Here is a 22,048-nt window from a genome sequence, read left to right on the forward strand (position 1 = left end):
AGGGGAAGTCTGGGCTTTTGAGCAGGTGAATCTTCACAACCAGTGGCTTTGACTAAGGCTGAGCTGTGGACTTATAGTCTACTTCAGGGCCTGGAATCATAAAGGGAAGCCTGTCTGAGTGTTTTCCTTTTTCCACCATTCACAATGATAAGAAAATCTTCACAAAGATGATAGAAATGCAAACATTTGATTATACCCCAGGGGATGGGTAGTTACTGACTGGCAAGGCTATTTACTTATTGGAATGATAGAAATATTCTTCCTCTTCTTTTTTTTATTTTTTAAAGAGGGATGAGGGGCAGAGAAGAGAGAATCTTTTTTATTTTTTAAAATCTTTACTTACTTATTTTTTTGAGAAAGAGAGAGAGAGATTGAGTGAGCAAGCATATGAGTGGTATGCCCAAGCGGTGGGAAGGGCAGAGAGAGGGGCGGGGGAGAGAGAATTCCAAGCAGGCTCCCTGCTGTCAGCACAGAGACACAGCGCTCTTGGGGCTTGAACTTAAGAACCATGAGGTCATGACCTGAACCAAATCGAAAGTCGGAAGCTTAACCCACTGAGCCACTCAGGTGCTCTGAGAGAAAGCGAGAGAATCGTAAGCAGGCTCCATATTCAGCATGGGATTATAACCTGAGCTGAAATCAAGAGTTAGACACTCAACTGCCTGAGTCACCTACAGGCCCTGAAACATTCTTTATTATGATCTGGATGTCATTTACATGGGGGTATACATACAGGACATGTATTGTATACACACTTAAAAATTTTCATTTTATGAATAAATAATATATAAAACAGAATATCATATTAGATCACATAAAAACTTTTTTAAGAAAAATGTAAATTATGAAATTGACCCAAGAAAACATAAAATACACTGAAAGAACACAAATGACAGAAGAAATAAAAGATGTACCTTTATATGTACTCATGCCAGATTTATTACTAGCTGGGTTTGAATAAAAACATCAAACTTGCTTTTGAAATTTGCTATATTGCTTAAATTTTTATACTGCAGGAAAAAATTAAAAGTGTTCTCAATCTCTTCTTTTGGGGACAACCCAAATTTTAAAATATAAGAATGTACTTGCAACACTAAACTATAGATTAATTTCATTTTTGAATACAAGTATAGAAATAATACATAAAAAAGGATTAGATAAAATTTTAGCAGTGTGTTAAAATCACAATTCAACATTACCAAATAGCTTTATTTAGAAAATACAAGAATAGTTCAATACTTAAAAATTTAATTACATAATATGTGATATTCATTAATTTAGTATTGAATAATGAAGAAACATACAGTAAAACCTTGGCTTTGTGAGCATAATTCATTCATTCCATAATAATTCTCATGGAAATTCACAGCAGCTATATATCAAAGCGAATTTCAAGAACCATTGGCTCAGTTGTGATCATGTGACATTCGGCATCATGTACTACTTATATAACAAGGCATTGCTCGTTTATCAATTTAAAATTTATTAGAAGAGGAAAAAAAAAGTAAAGAAAATAATAAGGGAAAAACCCAAGACACACTCCCTATGGGAAAAAAAAAAAACCCAGCATGTAATTTCTGTCCTTGACAGAATGTATTAAATAAGCAAACACCACCAACAAGCAAAACAAGTACTACAATGTAAAAATATTAAAAAAAGAAAACCCTCTCACATGCATAAATGAAAGACTGCACACAAAGAACTCACATCTTTTCAAGCTTCAATAGTAAATATTACTTTTTTTTTCCTCTTCTTTTTTTGGTGGTGGGGGTGGTTATGTCTAAATGAAGTTGCTTTTACAACACCAAAGACTTAATCATCCATTTCCTATATAAAAGGTAGCTACTTTTTTGCATGGGCCTCAAGTATACTGTAGTATAGAGGTGGAATTTAAGGAAAGGTATTAAGCAGGCTGTGTTGTAGTTTATGGGCAAGTAATAAATTGTATCATTTATCTTGAGTGTATCATAGATAAACTGCTATAAAATGATTGCCACTTCAGATAGCTGTGAAATTAGGTGATTAACTAGTTGTTACATAACCTTCTAATTTCTAAGTCTAATTACATGAAATAGAAGTGGGGGTTTTGATTTTTTACTTTGCTTTTCTGTTTGGAGTGTCATTGTAACTACTGTATTGTAAATGATGGAAAATAATTGCATATGTTAAAAAAATAAATTGTGTTATATTAAAAAAATAACCAAACATAAAAATAAAATAAATAAAAGGTAAAATAAATAAAAAAAGAAATTATCCAAAAATAAAAAATAAAAAATAAAATTTATTAGAAATGTTTACTTGTTTTGCAAAACACTCACAGAACAAGTTATTTGTAATCCAGGGTTTTACTGTACAATGATAAAAATGTTTGAAAAACAATTTTAAGAAATCCAATGTCCATTCCTGATTTAAGATAAATGGTATTATAGACATAGGAACTTTATGTTTCCTTTTTATAAATGTATTTTTATTTTTTTAATTTTTTAATGATTTTTATTTATTTTTGAGAGACAGAGAGAGATAGCACAAGCAGGAGAGGGTCAGAGAGAGAGGGAAACACAGAATCTGAAGCAGGCTCCAGGTTCTGAGCTAGCTTTCAGCATAGAGCCCAATGTGGGGCTCGAACCCATGAACCATGAGATCACGACCTGAGCTGAAGCTGGGCACTTAACCAACTGAGCCACCCAGGCGCCCTTATAAATGTATTTTTAAAGATATAACACATGAACCTGGCTTAAAATTCTAGAAGTCTAAGAAGGTAAACATTGAAAAGCAAGTCTGCTTTCCACTCAGTTGGCCAGTTACTCAGTTTTATGCAATATAATTTCCTAATTACACTATTTTGCAGCTTTCTCCTCTCACCCAATGCTATATCTCAGTAAGCAAACCATAAGAAACCCAAGAAAACATAATGGCCCCTAATACTCTAATGTCTGGAAGTGCAATGATTTGTTTCTTCAGTCATTTATTAGCAGTAACTTTTTTCATAGTCTTGTTAGTTCAAATAGTACTTAAGTAAATATCTTTGAAATGAGTATTTGTGCTCGTGGATGAATATATCTATAAAACAATTTTCCAATGTGGAATTTGTAATCAAACAGTAGGTGCACTTCTAATTTTGAGAGATTTTACCAGGTTTCCCTTCTGGATGTACTTGTACCAATCTGTCATCCTCCCCTCAATATATGAGAGTGGATTCCTTATTTTCCTGGCAATATGGCAGACTAGGTTTCTTGACCCACTCTATCAATGAAAACAATTTACAATGATAGATGAAATATTAGAATACATTTAAAGGCACCAGTGAACTAGCAAGAAGGTAAAGGAGAAATATATCCGTGATAATTTGTAATAAAATTTTTTTGCCTAACGTGAAACTACCTAGGTAGTCCAAAATATCTCAAGTTGAGGATTGATTTTAAAGTGACCTTGGGTGGGTAATGACCCTAGATGCCTGGAAAAAAAAAAAAGCAGCAAACATAAATCCTTTGGGTGAGAAAAAAGTTCCACAGAAAAAGTGAGGAAAATAAGGCTAAATTATAAGTAATGGCAGGTAATCAGGAAGATTAGCTACATACCATGCTTATGAGAGGCACCATAAAATAAAACTGTAGATTTGTTTCACATATGAATATAATCTATATGTACAAATAATAAGGGAAATGGGTAGACAAAATTCTAACAAAATATTTAATTACATAATGATGAAAAATAATGTACAATTGTTATTTTATTTGCCTTCGAAGCAACTTGCAGAGAAAATAGAACACACAAGGAAATAAGGCAACTTGATTGAGAACAAGCTAAAGCACAAGATATCAGAAATAGCCTCCCCAAAACTTCAGATACTCAGGTTCTTAGAGACAGAAGATAAAACAGCCACATGTATTATATCTAAAGAGATCAAAGGCAAGCCTGAAAATCTGAGTATGAAATAAAAACTCATAAAGAATGTGCAAGGAGTTGGAAAAGGAACCAAATTTAGCTTATAAGAAGGAAAATACCATGACAAATTAAAAACAATGGACAGTACAGCCACTATGGAAAATAGTATGGAGATACCTCAAAAAATTAAAAATAGAACTACCATATGATCCAGCAGTCTTTCTTGTGGGTTTCTATCCAAAGGAAATGAAATCAGTATCTTGAAGAGATATCTGTATCCTATGTTCATTGTAACATCATTCATAATAGCCAAGGCATGGAATCAATTTAAGTGTTCATCAGTGAATGAATGAATAAGGAAAATGTGATACACACACACACAAAGGGTTATTATTCAGCCTTAAAAAGGAAAGAAAGCTTGTCATTTGTGAAAACATAGATGAAACTGGATTACCTTATGCTAAGTAAAATAAGCCAGACACAGAAAGGCAAATACTATATGATTTCACATACATGTAGACTCTAAAAGAGTCAAACTCACAGAAGCAGAGAGTAGAATGATAGTTGTCAGGGACTGTGTAGTGGGAGAAATATGGAGATGTTGATCAAAGGGTACAAAGTTTCAGTTATGAGGGATGAATAAATTCTGGAAATCTAATATACAATCTGGTGACTATAATTAGTAATACTGTATTGTATACCTGAAATTTGCCAAGAGAGTAGATCTTAAATATTCTCATCACACACACATACACACAAAAACAAAAAGAAAACTGGGGCACCTGGGTGGCTCAGTCGGTTAAGCATCTGCCTTCAGCTCAGGTCATGATCTCACAGTTTGTGAGTTCGAGTCCCATGTTGGGCTCTGTGCTGACAGCTCAGAGCCTGGAGCCTGCTTCAGATTCTGTGTCTCATTTCTCTGCCCCCCCCCCGCTGCTCACACTCTGTCTCTCTCTCTCTCAAAAATATATAAACATTGAAAAAAATTTTTAAATAAAAAAAATTTAAAAAGATAATTAGTGTGAGGTGATGGGTATGTTAATTAGCTTGATTGTGGTGAGAGTGTATGCACATATCAAAACATCATCTTGTACACTGTAAATGCATACATAAAGTACCAGTTTATGGCCTAGGTCTTGAAAGACACGTAGCTTCCACTTCCTGTCTCTTGGCACTCTTGCTCTTGGAGTCTGGAGTTATCACATAAGAAGGCTGATTACTATGCTGGAGGAAATGTATGGCGAGGCCCTGGTACCACATGGAGAGGGAGAGGCGCCTGGCAGTGTCCAGCCTTCAAACCATATCTACTAAGGCACCAGGCATGTGAGGTGAGCCGTCTGAATACTTTAGACCACCTTTTGATCCCAGTTGGCATCATGGGCAGCAGAAGATGACCCAGCTGATTCCAGCCTGAATTCCTGACTCACAAAATTATAAAACGATAAAAAGGTGGTTGTCTTAAGCTACTGTGTTTGGGGTAGCTTGTTGTACAGTGCTAGAATGCCAGAACAGCCCCCATGGTGGTTGCTAACGCTATGGTCGTAGATGAGATTACGGAGAGCAAATATATATAATGACAGGTTTGCTCCTAAAAATAATCTGGAACAAGGCTAGTGCCTTATCCATAGCATAACTCTTTACGTATTAGAAGATAAGAATTATAATCTCTTCTCTGATGTACAGTTAGAGTCTCTTGTTTTCAATGAACATGGTCTTTAATTTTACTTTGTCGGTAATGTTCCTTCTGGTTTTCTAAGCTGGTTTATTTTTTAAATCCAGTTTCCCATATGTCTTCATCACACCTCTAAGTTTCATGTCATTCACGCATGAATACTCAAGCCTGGATTCATTTCCTTTTTTGCCCCCTTTTAACTCACTGGGCTATTTTATTTTATTTTTTTAAATTTTTTTAAATGTTTTATTTATTTTTGATACAGAGAGAGACAGAGCATGAGAGGGGGAGGGGCAGAGAGAGAAGAAGACACAGAACTGGAAGCAGGCTCCAGGCTCTGAGCTAGCTGTCAGCACAGAGCCCAATGCGGGGCTCGAACCCACGACCGTGAGATCTGACCTGAGCCGAAGCCGGAGGCTTAACCGACTGAGCCACCCAGGCGCCCCTTCACTGGGCTATTTTAAAAGAAAACTCATTAGACAAAACTGCCAATAAGGTGTGTCAACAGCAGTAACAACCAAAATTAAAATTTTCCACTAGCAATTCTAAGTCACTCTTTTAAAGATTGTGACCAATGGAAAAAGACAACCCCCCCTAACCTCCAACCTAGAAAAGAGAAGAAAGTGGGAAACTGCTGCATGGAATCTTTGCTTGGCAATCCCACTGACTCCTGTGAAAAGGGACAAAACCAGTTCTCTAAAGGGAGAGGCGGGGACCCAGAAGAACAGAGTACCCCACAGGAGGGGAAGAATGCTGAGGAGATAGAAACAAGAACATCTACCATAGATTCCCAAACTTTATTTGAAGAGAGGCCTACAAAATCATTCTTTTTTCCCCCTGATGTCACTTACTGTTTATCGATTTATTTATTTTACCATCATAGCTTTAGAATATTGCATGCTCAATTGCTTTTGCCTGACAATGTCTTTATTAATCAGGAAAATATTACAAAGTCTATGGAAGGCAGGATAACAAGGTGTTTTTGTTTTAAAGAGCAAACAACTCAACGTCTTGTTGGTATAACCAGATGTGCCTTGGTTTTTGTTTTTGCATATTCATTAGATTTCATTGTTCAAACTGATCTTGTAAGAATCTGGCCAAGCTTTGCAAGAGGATGTCACACTGGCCTCATTCCAAGGAAATTAATAATCTTATTTCAAGCTGTTCTTCCTTCTCTTAGCCCTGGGCTTATAGGCAAGGCCACTGGTGTTCCCCTCTCTATGAATTACAAGGTGGTTCAGGCCCCCAATATTTCTATTATAGAACATCCTGTCTTTCATTTAAAAATTGCCTCTTATGAGTATTATTCTGTGTTCTAAAAAGATTTCATTGTTTCACTCCAATTCTACACTCTTTCTGTGTTCAAGGTCGCTAGTTACTCTATTATTCAGGCAGACAATCTTTTCATAATTTTTTTTCCAATCAGTCTCAGTTCAAGGACTTACATTCTCAATATCTCCCATAAATTTTGCCATTTCTTCTCATGAAAACATTTTCCATAGCTTCCCTTTCTTCAGCAGTGTCCATGTATTGAAATCCTCCTAATGCACTACTGTGGAATGTAGACAAGCCTTGATTAGGGTGGGTTTTGTTGGGGGAAAGCAATTTTTTTTTTACTTCCTTAGAATCTGAAACAATTAACTAATGTTTCCTCACTTATTTTGGAAATCAACTGTTCTCATCTGGCTTACATGGTTGGCGTTCTTAGCTTCCAAGGGGCAAGAGATAAAAGTTGTGAGAGTAGCAGAAACAATATGGTTCAAAGGGCAATGTTAATCGAAGCAGGAGTTTTGCAGTAAAAATGCAGTAGGCAAAAAGATCTTTTGGATCAAAGTTCCAAAATGAAATCCAACGTGGTCAGAAATCTTGCTCATACTGAGTATATGTATTTTTTTTATTAAGAGACCATCCCATTAGTGCTTATAGTAGCTACTAATTAATGATAGTCTATCACAGACAGCTTATAGCCATGAAAACTGCAGTTAAAATCCTCATTTTACAAAATCGCAAGTCAGATAGCTGGTAAGAGATGGGTAGGTTTAATTCCAAGGTCAGTTATCTTTGTAATTAAACATGATACTGAATTCTTAACGAGACACTTTGCCTGGACACATGCTGGTAGGTTTTCAGGACATCAAGGTTAAAGAGATCATTCTAACAGCTTCATTTTTTCTTTCAACATTCATCCAGTAACCATTTAGCGAGCACCACTATGTACGTTACAGTGTCTGAGAATCTGAAGATGGTGGTGAACAGAAGAAGGGCCAGACAGGAGGCTCAGACCAAAGTCAGCTTATCAAATACCTAAGCACAGTAACCACCTGCAAGTAGTGGAAATGATCAGGGTGAGGAAATTGGAAGCAAGTGGGGGCGAGAGGCTATGATAGGTAGAAAGATCACAAAGAGATTCTCTGAGAAGCTCAGACTGAAGGACAAGAGACCAGTGATGGGGAGACCAGAGAAAAAATTATTCCTGGCAGGGGAACCAGTAAGTGCAAAACAGCCAGGTAGGAGAGACAGAACAGGCTCTAAGTCAGGAAAGAGCCCAGCATAGGTAGAATAGGGTAAGGGGTGTGAGCATGGAGATGGTGGTTGAGATTAGGAACCCTGCAAAGCACTCATGTCTCTGCATGACATAGTGTGTTGGAAGGGCCTAAGGGGGCATGAGAGCCACTTATGGCACTGGTGACTTGGCTCTTCTTTGATGCTTGCTCTGCTGTGTCTTATATCACCAGGCTAAGACCTCAGCCTACCTCTCCTGGAGAACTAAGGAGCGTTTAGGTGTTTGATGGGTATAATGAGTGATTTGTCAAGTTCCTCACTGATTTAACTTGAGGTTTCCAGCTCAGAGCGAGGGGCTCTGCCCAGAGTGCAGAGCGATGGGGCAGCTTTGGGAACTGAAAGAGAAGGGCTGGGCCCAGGCCCTGAGCTGTTGGGTGACAGGTGATCAGTTTGCCAACATGAATGGCCACTCAGCCCCTGTCTACCCTTGACTGACCCCAGCAGCCTTTAACATATGAGGTGTTCTGGAAGACTGGTGGGTAGGTGAGGGTGGAAGACTATGCCAGGAGAACCGCAGAGAGTGGAAACTTTCTTCGTTCTTTCTGACAGTGAGGCCACTACCTCATTCATATCCCCATTCCCATCTGCAGTTCTTAGAGCTGAAGTGGGCTATCAAGAATACATTTAAAAAGTAAGTAGGGAGTAGCATTTTGAGTGTGGACTGATAACAGCTCCTCACTTATCAGCAATAAATTGCATGCTGCAGGGCAGCATTAGCTGGGAGGTCTAGTGGACAATGAATTCCACATTCTTTATCAGCAGGGCCTTAGCTGCACAGAAGGAGTGGCCTTTGGGAAACTCAAGAGCATGGGGATTGGCCTGGTAAGGGGGTTGGACAACACCCTTCACGACTTCCAGAGATTTTTCCATAGCAGTCACAAAATGAAAAATTCTCCATCTATGGTCCCAACTCTAGGGTGGGGTTGAGGCTTGTGAGAATATTTAGGGGGAAGATTTCAAGAAGCTAAGAGCCACAGAAGGGAGAATCATAAGAGTCCTATTGCAAAATGGATCAAATGGTGATGAATTTCTGGAGCAGTGTATCTGCATCACAGTGCCATAGGCTACAAAATTGTGCAGAAAAGCTCCACCCAAACTCGGTAAGTAGGATCCCAGTTTTTCAATCCTATCAAACATGGGGGTCACAATATTGGGGGCTTAATAAAGACCAGTATTTTTCAGTGTCAGCACTGCAAAAAAAAAATGGTTGATAATACACTGTGCAGAAATGAACATTTGTGGAAGAGGGTAGGTCTGAAATGACCACAGTCTATTACTGCTTCCTTTCTACCTGTTGCCCTCAACTCCTGTGCAACATAAGAACTGCAGCTGCTCTTGCCTGAGATAAGGAGTCAACTGCCAAGCACATTACGTGTCAGTAGGTGGAGGTTTAGGTATTACTGTCCTGGAGAAAACACCCCGCGGTCCTGAGTGAGGCATGATGACCTCAGGCATAGGGGAAGCAGAAGAAGCTCTAAATAAATGTGGGTCCTTTCCTGTGGGCCAAGGAACAGTCAGACGAATTAGGACACTCTGACTCAATATATGTGCAATAGAAACCTACTCTCAAAGACAGGAGCAAGGGACAGGGAGAGAGAGAGAGGAGGAAGAGGTAGAGCTGGGGGGCTCAATAATTCAGACCAATGAAGGACAACTAGAATGCATTAGCTTTTTGTGTATACCACCTGACAGTCAAAACCTGAGGTTTTATGGTGACAAACCACTTTTGTCATGAGTCCTAAGCATATATCCTATTGGGAGTGAAAAAGTATCTATTATTGCATTGATATTAGGAGAAAAATTCCTCCCTGGGCAGATTCATTCCAATCAAAGGAGAGACTTGGGAACTTGGTTATTATAGAAAGAGTTTTAATTAGTGAAGATCAGTCTATAATTATTCTCTATCACCCCAAAGAAATGTACAATCCAATGGAGGCAATAGGTGGGTCTGAAAGTAGGAATTACACTTCTCGCTTCACTCCTACTTCTTGCCTTTTAGACCAGTGCCAGGCTGCCTATTGGCCTCTCTTTCTGTTTAGCTGCAGACAAGGGACAGCAAGTGTAGTCTCATTTCAGATTGCTAAGCTAAGTAGTATTCTTCAAGGGTCTGTTATAGACGGGCTCCTGGAACATCTCGGCATAACCTAGTAAGAACAAAACTCCCTGAGACCTCATGTGTGGTTCCAGGACATGCAAGCCAGAGATGGCCCTCCCTTCCTATGGGAATGCTGAACACAGTTGAAGACCCTGCATTTAAAACGCCCTTCTCAGTGCAGACAGCCTCTCCTCCGCTGTCCTGCAGGCAGCTCCCTTGCGGTGTATTCAATAAACTTCTATCACCTTTGTCCTACTTCAGGTGAATCCTTTCCACCTGCTTCCACCTGATCATGTGCCACCTGCTTCCTCCTAATCATGACCCCATATTTGGGGGCCCCCATCTGATTGAGAAACACTCCATTTAGGCACCACATTTTGTGGCTCATCCCACATATGGGGAAACCCTGAAGGAGGAGCCTTTGCCGGTCTGGAACTCACCCTGGATTTTGTGGGAATCTCTCCGGACTTTCCCTGGTGGACTGACCCTATTACTTCCGGGGGACTGATGACCTCCGGTGGAGGTTTCTCCTCTGAGAGGATCTGAAGCCCCAAGGCGGAACCAGCCAGACCACCCTTGCCCCAAAGGGTGAGGAATTTCCCCTTTCACCCCTGAGAGGGACCCTTTCTCCCCTCTCCTTTCTCTTTTTGGGCCTTCGGCAGCATAACCCAGGCGCTCCTCAGCAACAGAAGGCCTCTAGCTGGGGCGGCTTCCTGGTGTGGTCTCACGGTCTGAGGGGAACTGGTCAGACTGGGTGCCTGTGAGGGCAAAGGACCCCTCGGTCCTCCAAGGTCTGCTCTCAAAGTCCGGTGCAACTGGCAGCTCCCCCAGGGCGAATCCCCACACACCCGGACTCGGACTCGGTTGGGACCCTTCCTGACGCTGGCTGACTCTCAGTCTCGCAGCTTCTTTTCAGCCTCCGCCCCCTTTTCTCTGTTCCTGTGGATCCCGCTGCCACCTTGATCCGTGGGGATACATGTTCCCGTGCTTCTGAGTGGTGAGTCTTCCCCCCCCTTTTTCAAACCCAGTCTGGCAAAACCAGCGTCTGGCTCTCTGTTTTGCCAGTGGATGCCCCAGCAAGAAGTGCCATGCCATTTGGCCAGACCTGCCCTTTTGGTGGGACTTCCCTAAAGAGGCTTCCCATATTTGCTGTGACTTCTCCCCATGGGGGGCTATCACCAGAAGAGTCTGTGGCCTCCTCATAGGTGTGGGCCTTTTTCAGGTCAGAGGGATGCCCTGACTGAAATTGTGACTACCAATAGTAGCTTCATTCCCTTTGGGAATTGGCAGCTGGTCTTTCCCACTAGAGGACTCCCTCTCTTCCTTTGGACTCACCCTTGGGCTATATTCTTAAAAGCTGGAACAAATTTGACCCTGAGAGCTGACGTGTCCTGGCCTGATGTTTCTACAAAGTCCCAGATCAAGAGGTACGGCCCTTCCAGGGGACTCTCTTTCAATTTTATTTACCAGCTTGACCTCCTTTGCTCCTCCAAATGGTCAGAAGTCCCACAGAGTTTCATGGCCCTAAATCAGAACCCTGACATATTAGACGCTGAACTCTCACTGTTCCTCCTCTTATTAGATGTAGGGGCTTCTCCCTCACTCATTTACGGGTTAACTGGAGCCAACTAAGTTCCCTGTCTTCTCCGGCCTGCCTTGGACTGCCTATATTTTCACTTGTTGGTAGGAAAAAAACATGTCCCAGCTGACAAACCAACCCTTAGAACCTGGAGTCCTTTTTTCTCTGCCTTCTGGTGACATCTTGCCTTTTCTTCCTCCTCTTCCTCCTCCTCCTGTTTCTGCCCACCTTGGGTGCGGCCTACATAACTGGTTCCTATACCATCCTGTGTGCTTCTGGTTCATCCTTTTACCCTTGGTGTCAAGGAGCAAAGAGCACCCTATTGGAGATACATTGCCTACTTCAGATCCCCCCGCCCCGCCCCAGGCAAAAACTGACTTGGGGAACAAATTGATTGGCTTTTAAGTGGACCCAGGTGGAACATAATTTGGTACTTAAACTAATTGAAACTTTTATTCTACCCGGATTTACTGAAAGTCAAATAATCTCACGTCATCTCTGTTGCAGTATGTTAGCAAAAAGATGACTTAAAATGATGGTTAATTTGGTCTCAAAGTTTTCATAAGGAAATTTAAAATAGCTTTAAAAGTCTTTGGTAACCCGAAACTTAAAACTTTTGCTTGGATGATAAATTGGACTAGATATCTATTTTGGATATGATAATATTGGATATTGGATTTGATTACTAAACACAAGGTTTTTTGCTTTTGACTTCTTATTGCAAAGAAACTAAGGATATTTGGGTCTGCTGGAAAACATGCTTTGTGATTATTTGATTCATAAATTTGCCATCCAAAGAATTCTGGCTTAACAGTTTACAACTGGTTACTACTAAGTTTTCACTGGAGACTAAGCTTTCTAAGAGTTCAAAATTCTGCTTTTCTTTCTGTTAGAAAGACAAAGTTTTCTTGGATTATTGGTCTTCTTTTGGTAAGAAAATGTAAACAAAGTTGTTTTCTCTTTTCTTTACCCAGAAAAAACAATTTCTATATTTTGTTTTTATCAGGTCTTTAATGATCCATAATGCTATTTAGGCATATGTTTTAAAACTCTCTAAGGTTTTGTCATTTTGACATCTTGTCAAGATTTAAAATTGTAAATGAGGTCTCTTAGATGAATTCAGTTTGTTCATTTGATATGTTACTTTCTGGCATAAGGTCATCACTCATTATTCTGATTATTTTTTTAAATATTTTGTATTTTGTATTTATTTTTGAGAGACAGAGAGACAGTGCAAGCAGGGGAGGGTCCGAAGAGAGAGAGGGTGATACACAATCTGAAGGAGGCTCCAGGCTCTGAGCTAGCTGTCAGCACAGAGCTTGACACGGGGCTCGAACCCATAAACCGAGAGATCATGACCTGAGCTGAAGCCAGACGCTTAACTGACGGAGCCACCCAGGCACCCCTCTGATTATTTATTAAATGTTTATTTATTTTTGAGAGAGAAAGAACGTGAACAAGGGAGGGGAAAAGAGTGAGGGAGACACAGAATCCAAAGCAGGCTCCAGGCTCTGAGCTGTCAGCACAAAGCCCGACATGGGTCTCGAACCCATGGACCGTGAGATCATGACATGAGCCAAAGTAGGATGCTTAACTGACTGAGCCATCCAGGTACCCCTCAATATTCTGATTATTGAAATATTATGTGTCACAGAAATTAAGACAATAAAAAGCACACCTTTCAGGATTCCTGCCAATTTATGGAATGCCCTTGGAGACTTGGGGTCAGTGCTATGTTAGCACTTAGCTCATCTCCCAGCAGTGGCACTCAGGTCTGGCACCAGGACATTCACACAGAAGACACAGGACCACAGGCATATCTCCAAAAGGACTCAAGGGGCTCCAACATTCCCCTGGCAAGAAGACAGTGATGGTGAGTAGGAGAAGGCGATTGCTCCCCATTAGGCAGCGTAAGGGACAGTGGGGTCTGCATAGAGGTAGGGTGCCTAATACCTCATCTTGGAGAAACAGTAAGATTCCTCTATAAATCTGAATCCAGAGGCAGTAGCAACTGAATCTAAGGGATCTGGATGAAGCATCTGTATCAGGAAAAATCAGTATCACTGAAACAGGGTGAAGGAAGGTATCTATGCGAAGTGAAGAGAGCTGGGTTTCTAGAACTGAGGAGCAGGTACAACTTTATTACAGAAGACTTTGAAAAATCTTTAAATAGCTCAGTTACTCATGCTATCTGGGATGGGTGTGCCTGAAGAGGATAGATACCTCTCATGTGGCTAAGATGCTGGTATGTGACATACAGAGGTGTTAACTCAGATGTCTCAGTCCTCTTTACCCCCTGGGCAGGGTCAGAACAAATACTGCATTTTTTTCTAAGGGGTGTTCAGTTCTATCTTTCCTACAGTGAGAGGTACAGGGAGGGGCGTTTGTAATATGGCTTAGGTGGGAACAAGTCAGACTCTTTCTTGACGAGAAGTATATCAGAGATGTGCTTCCAGTTTACACCTTGCAGTCTGCCTCGTTTTCAACCATCCCAGGCTTGTTTTGTCCTTGATGTGACATATTTGTATCTTACACAGTTTTGACCATATCCTCAGGATGGAAGGGAGTGGGAACAGACAAACCTCTGGCCCTGCAGTGAGTGACAGCCATTGCCTGAGCATCTAACTTGTCACATTTGGTACTTTATTGAACACTGTGTATATAGCCTTTTAGGTGATTCCTGATCACCCATACTAAACAATGTTTTATTGTGCTTATACTACTCTGGATGATTCTAAGACCTTTAAACATTTAGGTACAGGTTCTACTATAGCTTTTGTAGAATATTTTGTCATTTGGGATATATCAGAACAGTTCCCAAGTCCATTACAAAAGATCCTTGCTAAAAGGACTTTTAAAATAGCCCAGGCTTCTGTCCGTGCAGCATAGGGTATTAGAGAGAGTGGGGTGGCTGCAGTCAGAGCCCAAAGCAACTTTCCACCTGAGAAGCCTTTTCTAACCAAAGATGCACTCCAGGAAAGTGTGCATCTTGCTGTGCTGTTGGTCACGATAGCAATGATGCTGCAACTCTGACTTTGTACAGTAGGTTCTTACGGCCTGGCCCTCAACCCTCTCCTCATTTGATAGATCTCAAGTCAAACAGCTCCTTTTCTTGCTTTCTCTTGTTGATATTTAAGGAACCCCTATGGCTCTTGCCACCTTCTTTGTACCCCAGAGAAGGAAGAAGAGCAGTGGGAGAAGCTGGGACCAAGGGTGCCTGGTGCCGGGGACTGGGAATTAGGAAGAGACTAAAACACCAAGTCATTGTGTGGTGTGTTGGCTTTGGTTTGCCTCTTTGAGAAGCTTTGCAGGGAATGGGACTTGCTGAGGAAGCCTCTTTCTCCCTTGCATGTGCTCTGTTTTGCTTCTTCTTTTAAACGCTTATTTATTTATTTTTGAGAGGGACAGAGCACAAGCAGGGGAGGGGCAGACAGAGAGAGGGAGACACAGAATCAGAAGCAGGCTTCATGCTCTGAGCTGGCAGCACAGAGCCCAATGTGGGGCTTGAACTCAAAAACTGAACTCAGATCATGACCTGAGCCAAAATTGGACCCTTAACCGACTGAGCCACCCAGGCGCCCCTCTGCTTTGCTTCTTGCCATAAGTGGTGTACTGTGGAGGGCCAAATTCTGGAGTGCACCGGGAGGAAGGAGCTGGGGGGGCCACCTGGCTGGTTTGAGCCCAGGCACAAAGGCGGCATGACAGGTCACCAGCAGTCTGACCCAGCTCACAGGTTTGGCTTTCCACAAAAGAAAATAACACTTGTGTCTCTTGTATTGCTCCCTCAAGATCTACAAGGTAATGGTTGGGAACCAGCTTCTGATTATCTCTATCTTCTTTGCCTTTATATCAACTTCGAGACCAACTTCCAAAGCTGAGGTCTCCCTTGTCTGTGGCTCCCTTTGGGAGTCAGATTTTCCTTATATCTCTGATCAATCAAGGCTGCAATTATTTTTACTTGTGTTCCTTCCCTGCTGCACTCTGAGCTCCAGAAGAGTAGTGTATTGAGTAGAATAGTGTCCCCCCACCCCCAATTTCATGTCCTTCCTGGGACCTCAGAATGTGACCTTATTTGGAAGTAGGATCATTGCAGATGTAAATAGTTAAGATGAAGTTGTACTGGAGTAGGTGGGCCCTCAATCTAATATCACTGATATCCTTAGAAAAAGAGAAGAGACACGTAGACACACACAGAGGAATGATGACTTGAAGAGACACAGGGAGAATGCTCTGTGAAGACAGAGGCAGACATTAGGGTGATACATCCACACATCAAGGAACATCAAGGATTACTGGCAAACCACACAAACAAGGAAGAGGCAAGGAAGGATCCTTGCCTCCCTTGCCTACAGTCTCTGAGGAGAGGATGGCACTGCTGACACCTTAATTTCAGGCTTCTCAGCCTCCAGACTGGGGAGAGAATAAATTTCCATTTTAGGCCACCCAGTTTGTGACAGTTTGTGACAGTGGCTCCACAAAACTAACAGAGTTGTGTTCTGGTCACTGTTGTATTGCAGGTGCCTAAAACAGGGTCTGGAATGGGGAGGCAAACTGTTAACGTTTGACAAAGATGAATTGTAGGTAGAGATAGAGGATAAGAGAAAGGTGATGGAGGAGAAAGCAGATACAAAAAGGGGAAAACCTTGCCTCTCTAGTGCCTGGTCCAGTAGTTGAGGTGCCTGAAAATCAATGTATGCAATATATGCCTAGTAAGCATTCATTCCGTGAGAAAACGAATGAGTGAATGAATGAATCAATGATATCAATGAATGAATATCCAGTGATACTAGACTTCTCTTATCTTCACGTCACCTCCAAAAGAGTGATCAGTTGACATGCCTGGTGGTGGGAAATGATGAAGCTGTGTACAAAACAACAACATAGCAGGACTATGTAAGATACCTGTGTGTGTGTGTGTGTGTGTGTGTGTGTGTGTGTGTACACAAATGATTTGTAGAAAGTGACAGTTCAATAGGCCCCCCAAATTAAGGTCTATAACACCTGGGGATAAGACCTGCCTTCAGTCATGGAGTGATGCTTAGTGTCCTGCTGTGCCTGCCACTCTGCCTGCAGTGACCTCGTTCCTGCTGAATTACCCCATGATAAAGCCTCCTTCCCCATCTTAGCTCTGCCACCTGATTCCTCCAGACCCCACCCCTGCACGGCCGGCGTCTCTCAGGGAAAGCAGGCTGGCTTCTCTTGCGGCTGTGCGGCTTGCCTACCCCCCTGCTTCCCCTTCCCTCCCACATTGTTCTTCATTGGCCAGCCTTGTTTGCAGCGCAAGGACATGAAGAAGACATTCTTCCCATTCTCCAGTCATTGTCACTAATTGAAATGGGAAGCAAGACAAGGCTCCAGAAGAAAAGCTTATTATGGGCTGCCTTGTTGGGAGAAAATGAATCACCCAGGCAGCTAGGTTTCCGTGATCTCAGGCAAACCTCACTCTTTATTCTACACAACCCCGTCTAATTGTTCAAGAAAATGTTCATCTGCTTCATAATGCAACAGCCATAATGGAAGTGTTGTGAAATCACTGAAAAGTTTATTCAAGGCTTGCTCCTGAAAGCCCAGCATAATGCGTGGGCTTCGGAGGAGTTAATAGAATTGGCTCTCATTGAAATTGCATGGATAACGAATTTCCCTAACACATATCCTTTTAAATATGCTTGTTGATGGAAGTCTGAATTGGCATTTGACAGATGCAAAGCATTAACAAAAGGGGTGAATTTCCCAGTTCTGCTAATCATTCCCCTTGTGGCTGTGTCATCAGAATCCCTGCCCAGCCTTCCACAACTGAATGGAGCCTAGAAATCCCCACGGTTCCCATGAAACCAAGTCCCCAAAACAGGAGATATTGAACTCTTTCTTCAAAATGTAAAGCATAAAGAAGAGAAAACCATTGTTTTAGTCCATGTGGGCAAATTATAACAAAATACCTCAGACTGGGTGACTGGGTAACTTATAAATGATAGAAATTAATTTCTCACAGTTCAGGAAGCCAAGAAGTCCAAGATCAAAGTGTTGGCACATCCGGTGTCTGGTGAGGGCCTGTTTTTTCATTCAGAGACAGCCAGCTTCTTGCTGTGTCCTCACATAGTGGAAGGGGTAAGGGAGCTTTCTGGGACCCCTTTTATAAGGGGACTAATTCCTTTCACAAGGGCTCCATCCTCATGCCCTTATTCCCAAGGCCCCATCTCATAATATCACTCTGGTGGCAGGGGGTGGGTGGATGGAGGGGTGTTTGGATTTTAACATGGGAGCTGTGGGTGGACAAAAACATTCAGACCATAGTACCATCCTGTGATGTGGAAGGAAAACATCCACAAATAATGGATGCACATACCAAGGCTACAGAGAAAGCATTACCTTGTAGTGAAATTTATTTCCAGTATCTTCAGATGGAGGAGTCAGAACTACCTGAAGAAAAAGAAACACAAAAACAATAAAGCCAACATGTGTACTCCTCATGCACCACACAGCTCTTGATGAATACAAAAAGTTTGAGATGAATTTTTGCCCTCAAGAAGCCTAGTTAGATTCACTCATTTATTTATACAGTGAAGATATAAATACTCTGGAGTCTGTAACCATTGAGAAACAATGATCATTTAGGTGCAAATTTAGGGGAATTTGGCCATCAGTATAAGACAAGTTCAGAAAAGGAGAAAAACAGTCAAATTGAAGACTTAGGAAATTTATTTGGGGGTGTCTCTTCTCCTATGCCATATATACCCTGAATCTTCTCTGAGTTATACCCAGGTCTGCTTTTTCAGAAACTTGTGACCTGAGTCACTGTGATTAAAAGTGAATGTGTTTTCTTCTTTTAATGTACTCAAATGCCACTTACCACCCTGGGAGCCACATCTGTGACCTAATTTTTCTCTTTCTGCCTTCCCACAATGAGGAAACATGTGGCAGGTTACAGATGATTGCATATTCATTAATATTCCTCCCGTTGAGTGATGAGGTCTATGTCCCCTCCTCTGGAAGGCTCCATGACTGCTTTGGCCCACAGAAAATGGTGGAAGTGATGCTATGCCAGTTTCTAGACTTGACATTTGAGAAATAAGTGCCAATTTCCACTTCCCATCTACAGAAACATTGTCTCTGGGAGCTTTGAGCTCGCCATGCTGAGAGGCTAAGGTGGGTGCTCTGGTCAACAGTCCCAGCCACGTCAGCCTTGCAGCCACCCCTTTCCTAGGCATGACATAATTAAATAAAACCATCTTCGACTTTCCAGACCAGCTTAGGTACCAGCAGACTCCCATCAGGTGACATGAACCGATACTACATGGAGCCAGTGAATCATCCTATTTGAGCCCTGCCTGAAATGCAGATCCCAAATCCATGAAACATATATAATAACATGTTTTTGGCTACTAAGGTCTAGAGCAATATATTACACAGTAACAGATAATGTAAAGAGAAGATTAAAAGCACCAATGATAGGCATGCTTCATTTCCTCCTCTGTGCAGAAAACTTTTTGTTTGCTTCTTCCATTGTTGCCTGGCATTAATCTCAAGTCACTTATTTCATGGCTCCCTCTTGTGACTTATACCACAGCTAGAAGGTCATGTAGTGAGGGCTCTATTTAAGGCAATTTTTCTTCTTCTTCCTCTTCTTCTGGTCCAGAAGGAACTTGGCCACACAGTGGCCTGTGTGTATGAATGTGTGTATGTGTGTGTGTCTGCTTCTTGCTTGTGTGAGAAATATGTTTCATTACCAGGCTTTATTTTCTGTCCTCACTGGAGCCTTTTTCTTTTTCTTTTCTCTTTTGGTGGGGACTATAGAAACCATTTCAAGGCAAGGCCCTGTCTATTGCTTTTGTTTTTTCTTCCTTGTTTCATTGGAGCCTTCCACACTCAGCACTGATGTTTCTGGAGGTGGTCGGCATTGTTCCTTCCTCCCGGCCTGGCAGAGCGCTTGGAGGGTCAGTTGGAAATGAAGCTTCTATTATCTGTGATCTGCCTCACCCTCTAAGCCGGTCCGTCCCTACACTAAGGCTCAGCCAAGCATGAAGAAAACTAATTGTCCCCACTCTCTGCTCTGCTGCACACCAAACCCCTGCATGTGCTCTCCCCAGTTCTGCGACAGTCTAAGAAAACCTGGCTCAGCCGAAGCAGAGGGACCCACATTCCCAGGTCCCACTCTGACCAGACTGGCGACCTCAGCAGCCAGGACTCAAGTCCACAGCTTCCCAGGGAGCTGCCAGGGCCAAGGAAGGGGCGGAGGGAGGGCAAGAAGCTGATGACTCTGCGTGTTCCCAATAATTGCAATGGGCATAGGAAAGGGGACTTGATTAATTTGCCTGATGAATTATGCATCACCTCTGCTAGCCGCCCTCCTAGCCTCAAAGCTTTATTATTCACATTGCTTGAATCCCACTACCTCACCCCTCCTTGCCTTGAAAGCTGCTGTCCAACAAGTATCAGGGAAGCCTCTGGCTCCTGATCTCTAGGACCACCTAACAGAGCTTCCGGCAACTTGGCAGAATTACTGAGATGTGAGCTGTTTAAAACACACGTGTGTGCACACACGCTCACACACATACACACACAGCTGGAGGAATTCCTCAATAACAAGCCCAAGATTTATGATGTGAGGGGAAACTCAGCTGTCTTTTGTAGTCTAGGACAAAAAAAAATTTAAATACAGAAGTGGCAATTATTTTGTTAGTCGCGTTTTAAGTTAAGACCACATGAAAGGAAGTCTCCTTTAATAAAGAGAGAAGCAACAAGGAATGCCACAGCAGTGAGATTAACTTTGGGTGTTTTCAAGGCCTATGGATTGTGGATTTGATCTCCCAATTTTTCATCTCTCTGGTCTGTTCAATCTTGGGTTTACCAGGGGCCCTGTTCAATCCCTTTTGAGTAGTTAGTGATAATCTGGCCTTTCATTAAGGGTCCTAGCACCTCCTAAATGATGCCATCTGCCTAGCTACCCATCTCTCCAGGTGAAGACCGAAAACTCTTTGTGTCACTGATCAGAGCAAAATAAAGGTGATATTTCCTTCTTGAAGCTGGGGCTGTAGAATTGGGCAGGGTCCTTTTCTTTTTGTCAAACTTCTGTCAGAGCTCAGCCTGAGGGGCGGACCTAACAATGGGAACAAATAAAATAAGACTATGATTTTTTGTGTGTGTGTTACGTTTTTGGTAGCAGCTTTATTGAGATATAATTCACATACTTTACGATTTACTCAAAGTATACCATTCCATGGTTTTTAATATATTTGTAGAGTTTTGCACCTGTCACATTAGAGCGTTTTCATCATCCCTGAAAGAAACCCTGTGCTCTTTAGCTTTGACCCAAACTGTGCCCCCAACCCAAGGCAACCACTAGTCCGCTTTCTGTCCCTGTAAATTTGTCAATTCTAGACACTTCATATAAAAGGAATCATGAAGTATGTGACCTTTTGTGTTGGAGTTCCTTTACTCAGCATAAGATTTTCAAGGTTCATCCAGGTTGTAGCCTGATTCAGTACTTAATTCTTTTTATGACCAAATAATACTCTTGTTTCAATATCCCACGTTTTGCATAACCATTCATCCGTTGCTGGAGTAATATGACAATTTTCTAATATTTTTTTATTCAAAATTTTTATTTTTTTCTGTCTTTCTGGAAAGAATCTGATATCAACTTGACAGGAAAGCTTTGGATAATGTACTAGATTAGAAGACCAATGTAAAATTCAGAGCAAGAAATAGATTTTAGTTTCTTCCAAGCTGGGGTTAAGGCATACATTTCCTGTAGCATTCCAAAGACAATTTACAAAATGAACTCTTTTTCAAAATACTGATTTAAAAAAAGTGCCCGAGGGCACCTGGGTGGCTCAGTCGGCTGAGCATCCAACTTCAGCTCAGGTCATGGTCTCATGGTTCGTGAGTTTAAGCCCTGCATTGGGGTCACTGCTATCTGTGCAGAGCCCACTTCAGATCCTCTGTCTCCCTCTCTCTGTCCCTCCCCTGCTTGCATGTACTTTCTCTCTCTCTTTCAAAAATAAACATTTTTTTAAGTGCCTTGCATATTTTTAAAACAGCAAGATTCCTATTCAACAAACATGTTGAATAGCACATGCTCTGTTAGAGTTGCTGATCTCAGGGACTTGGAAGTCTGATGCAAACACAACAATTGATGACAGATGAAAACTAATGACAACAGTGGTGGACACAGCACGTGAAGGCACAGTATTGGTCTGTTCTGGAAGGCAGGTTGAGAGCCCAGGAAACCAGAAGCCTGGCTGGAGTCAGGTTGCCT

This window comes from Suricata suricatta, chromosome 5 (assembly GCF_006229205.1).
Source record: "Suricata suricatta isolate VVHF042 chromosome 5, meerkat_22Aug2017_6uvM2_HiC, whole genome shotgun sequence".
In the NCBI taxonomy this organism is placed as follows: Eukaryota; Metazoa; Chordata; class Mammalia; order Carnivora; family Herpestidae; genus Suricata; species Suricata suricatta.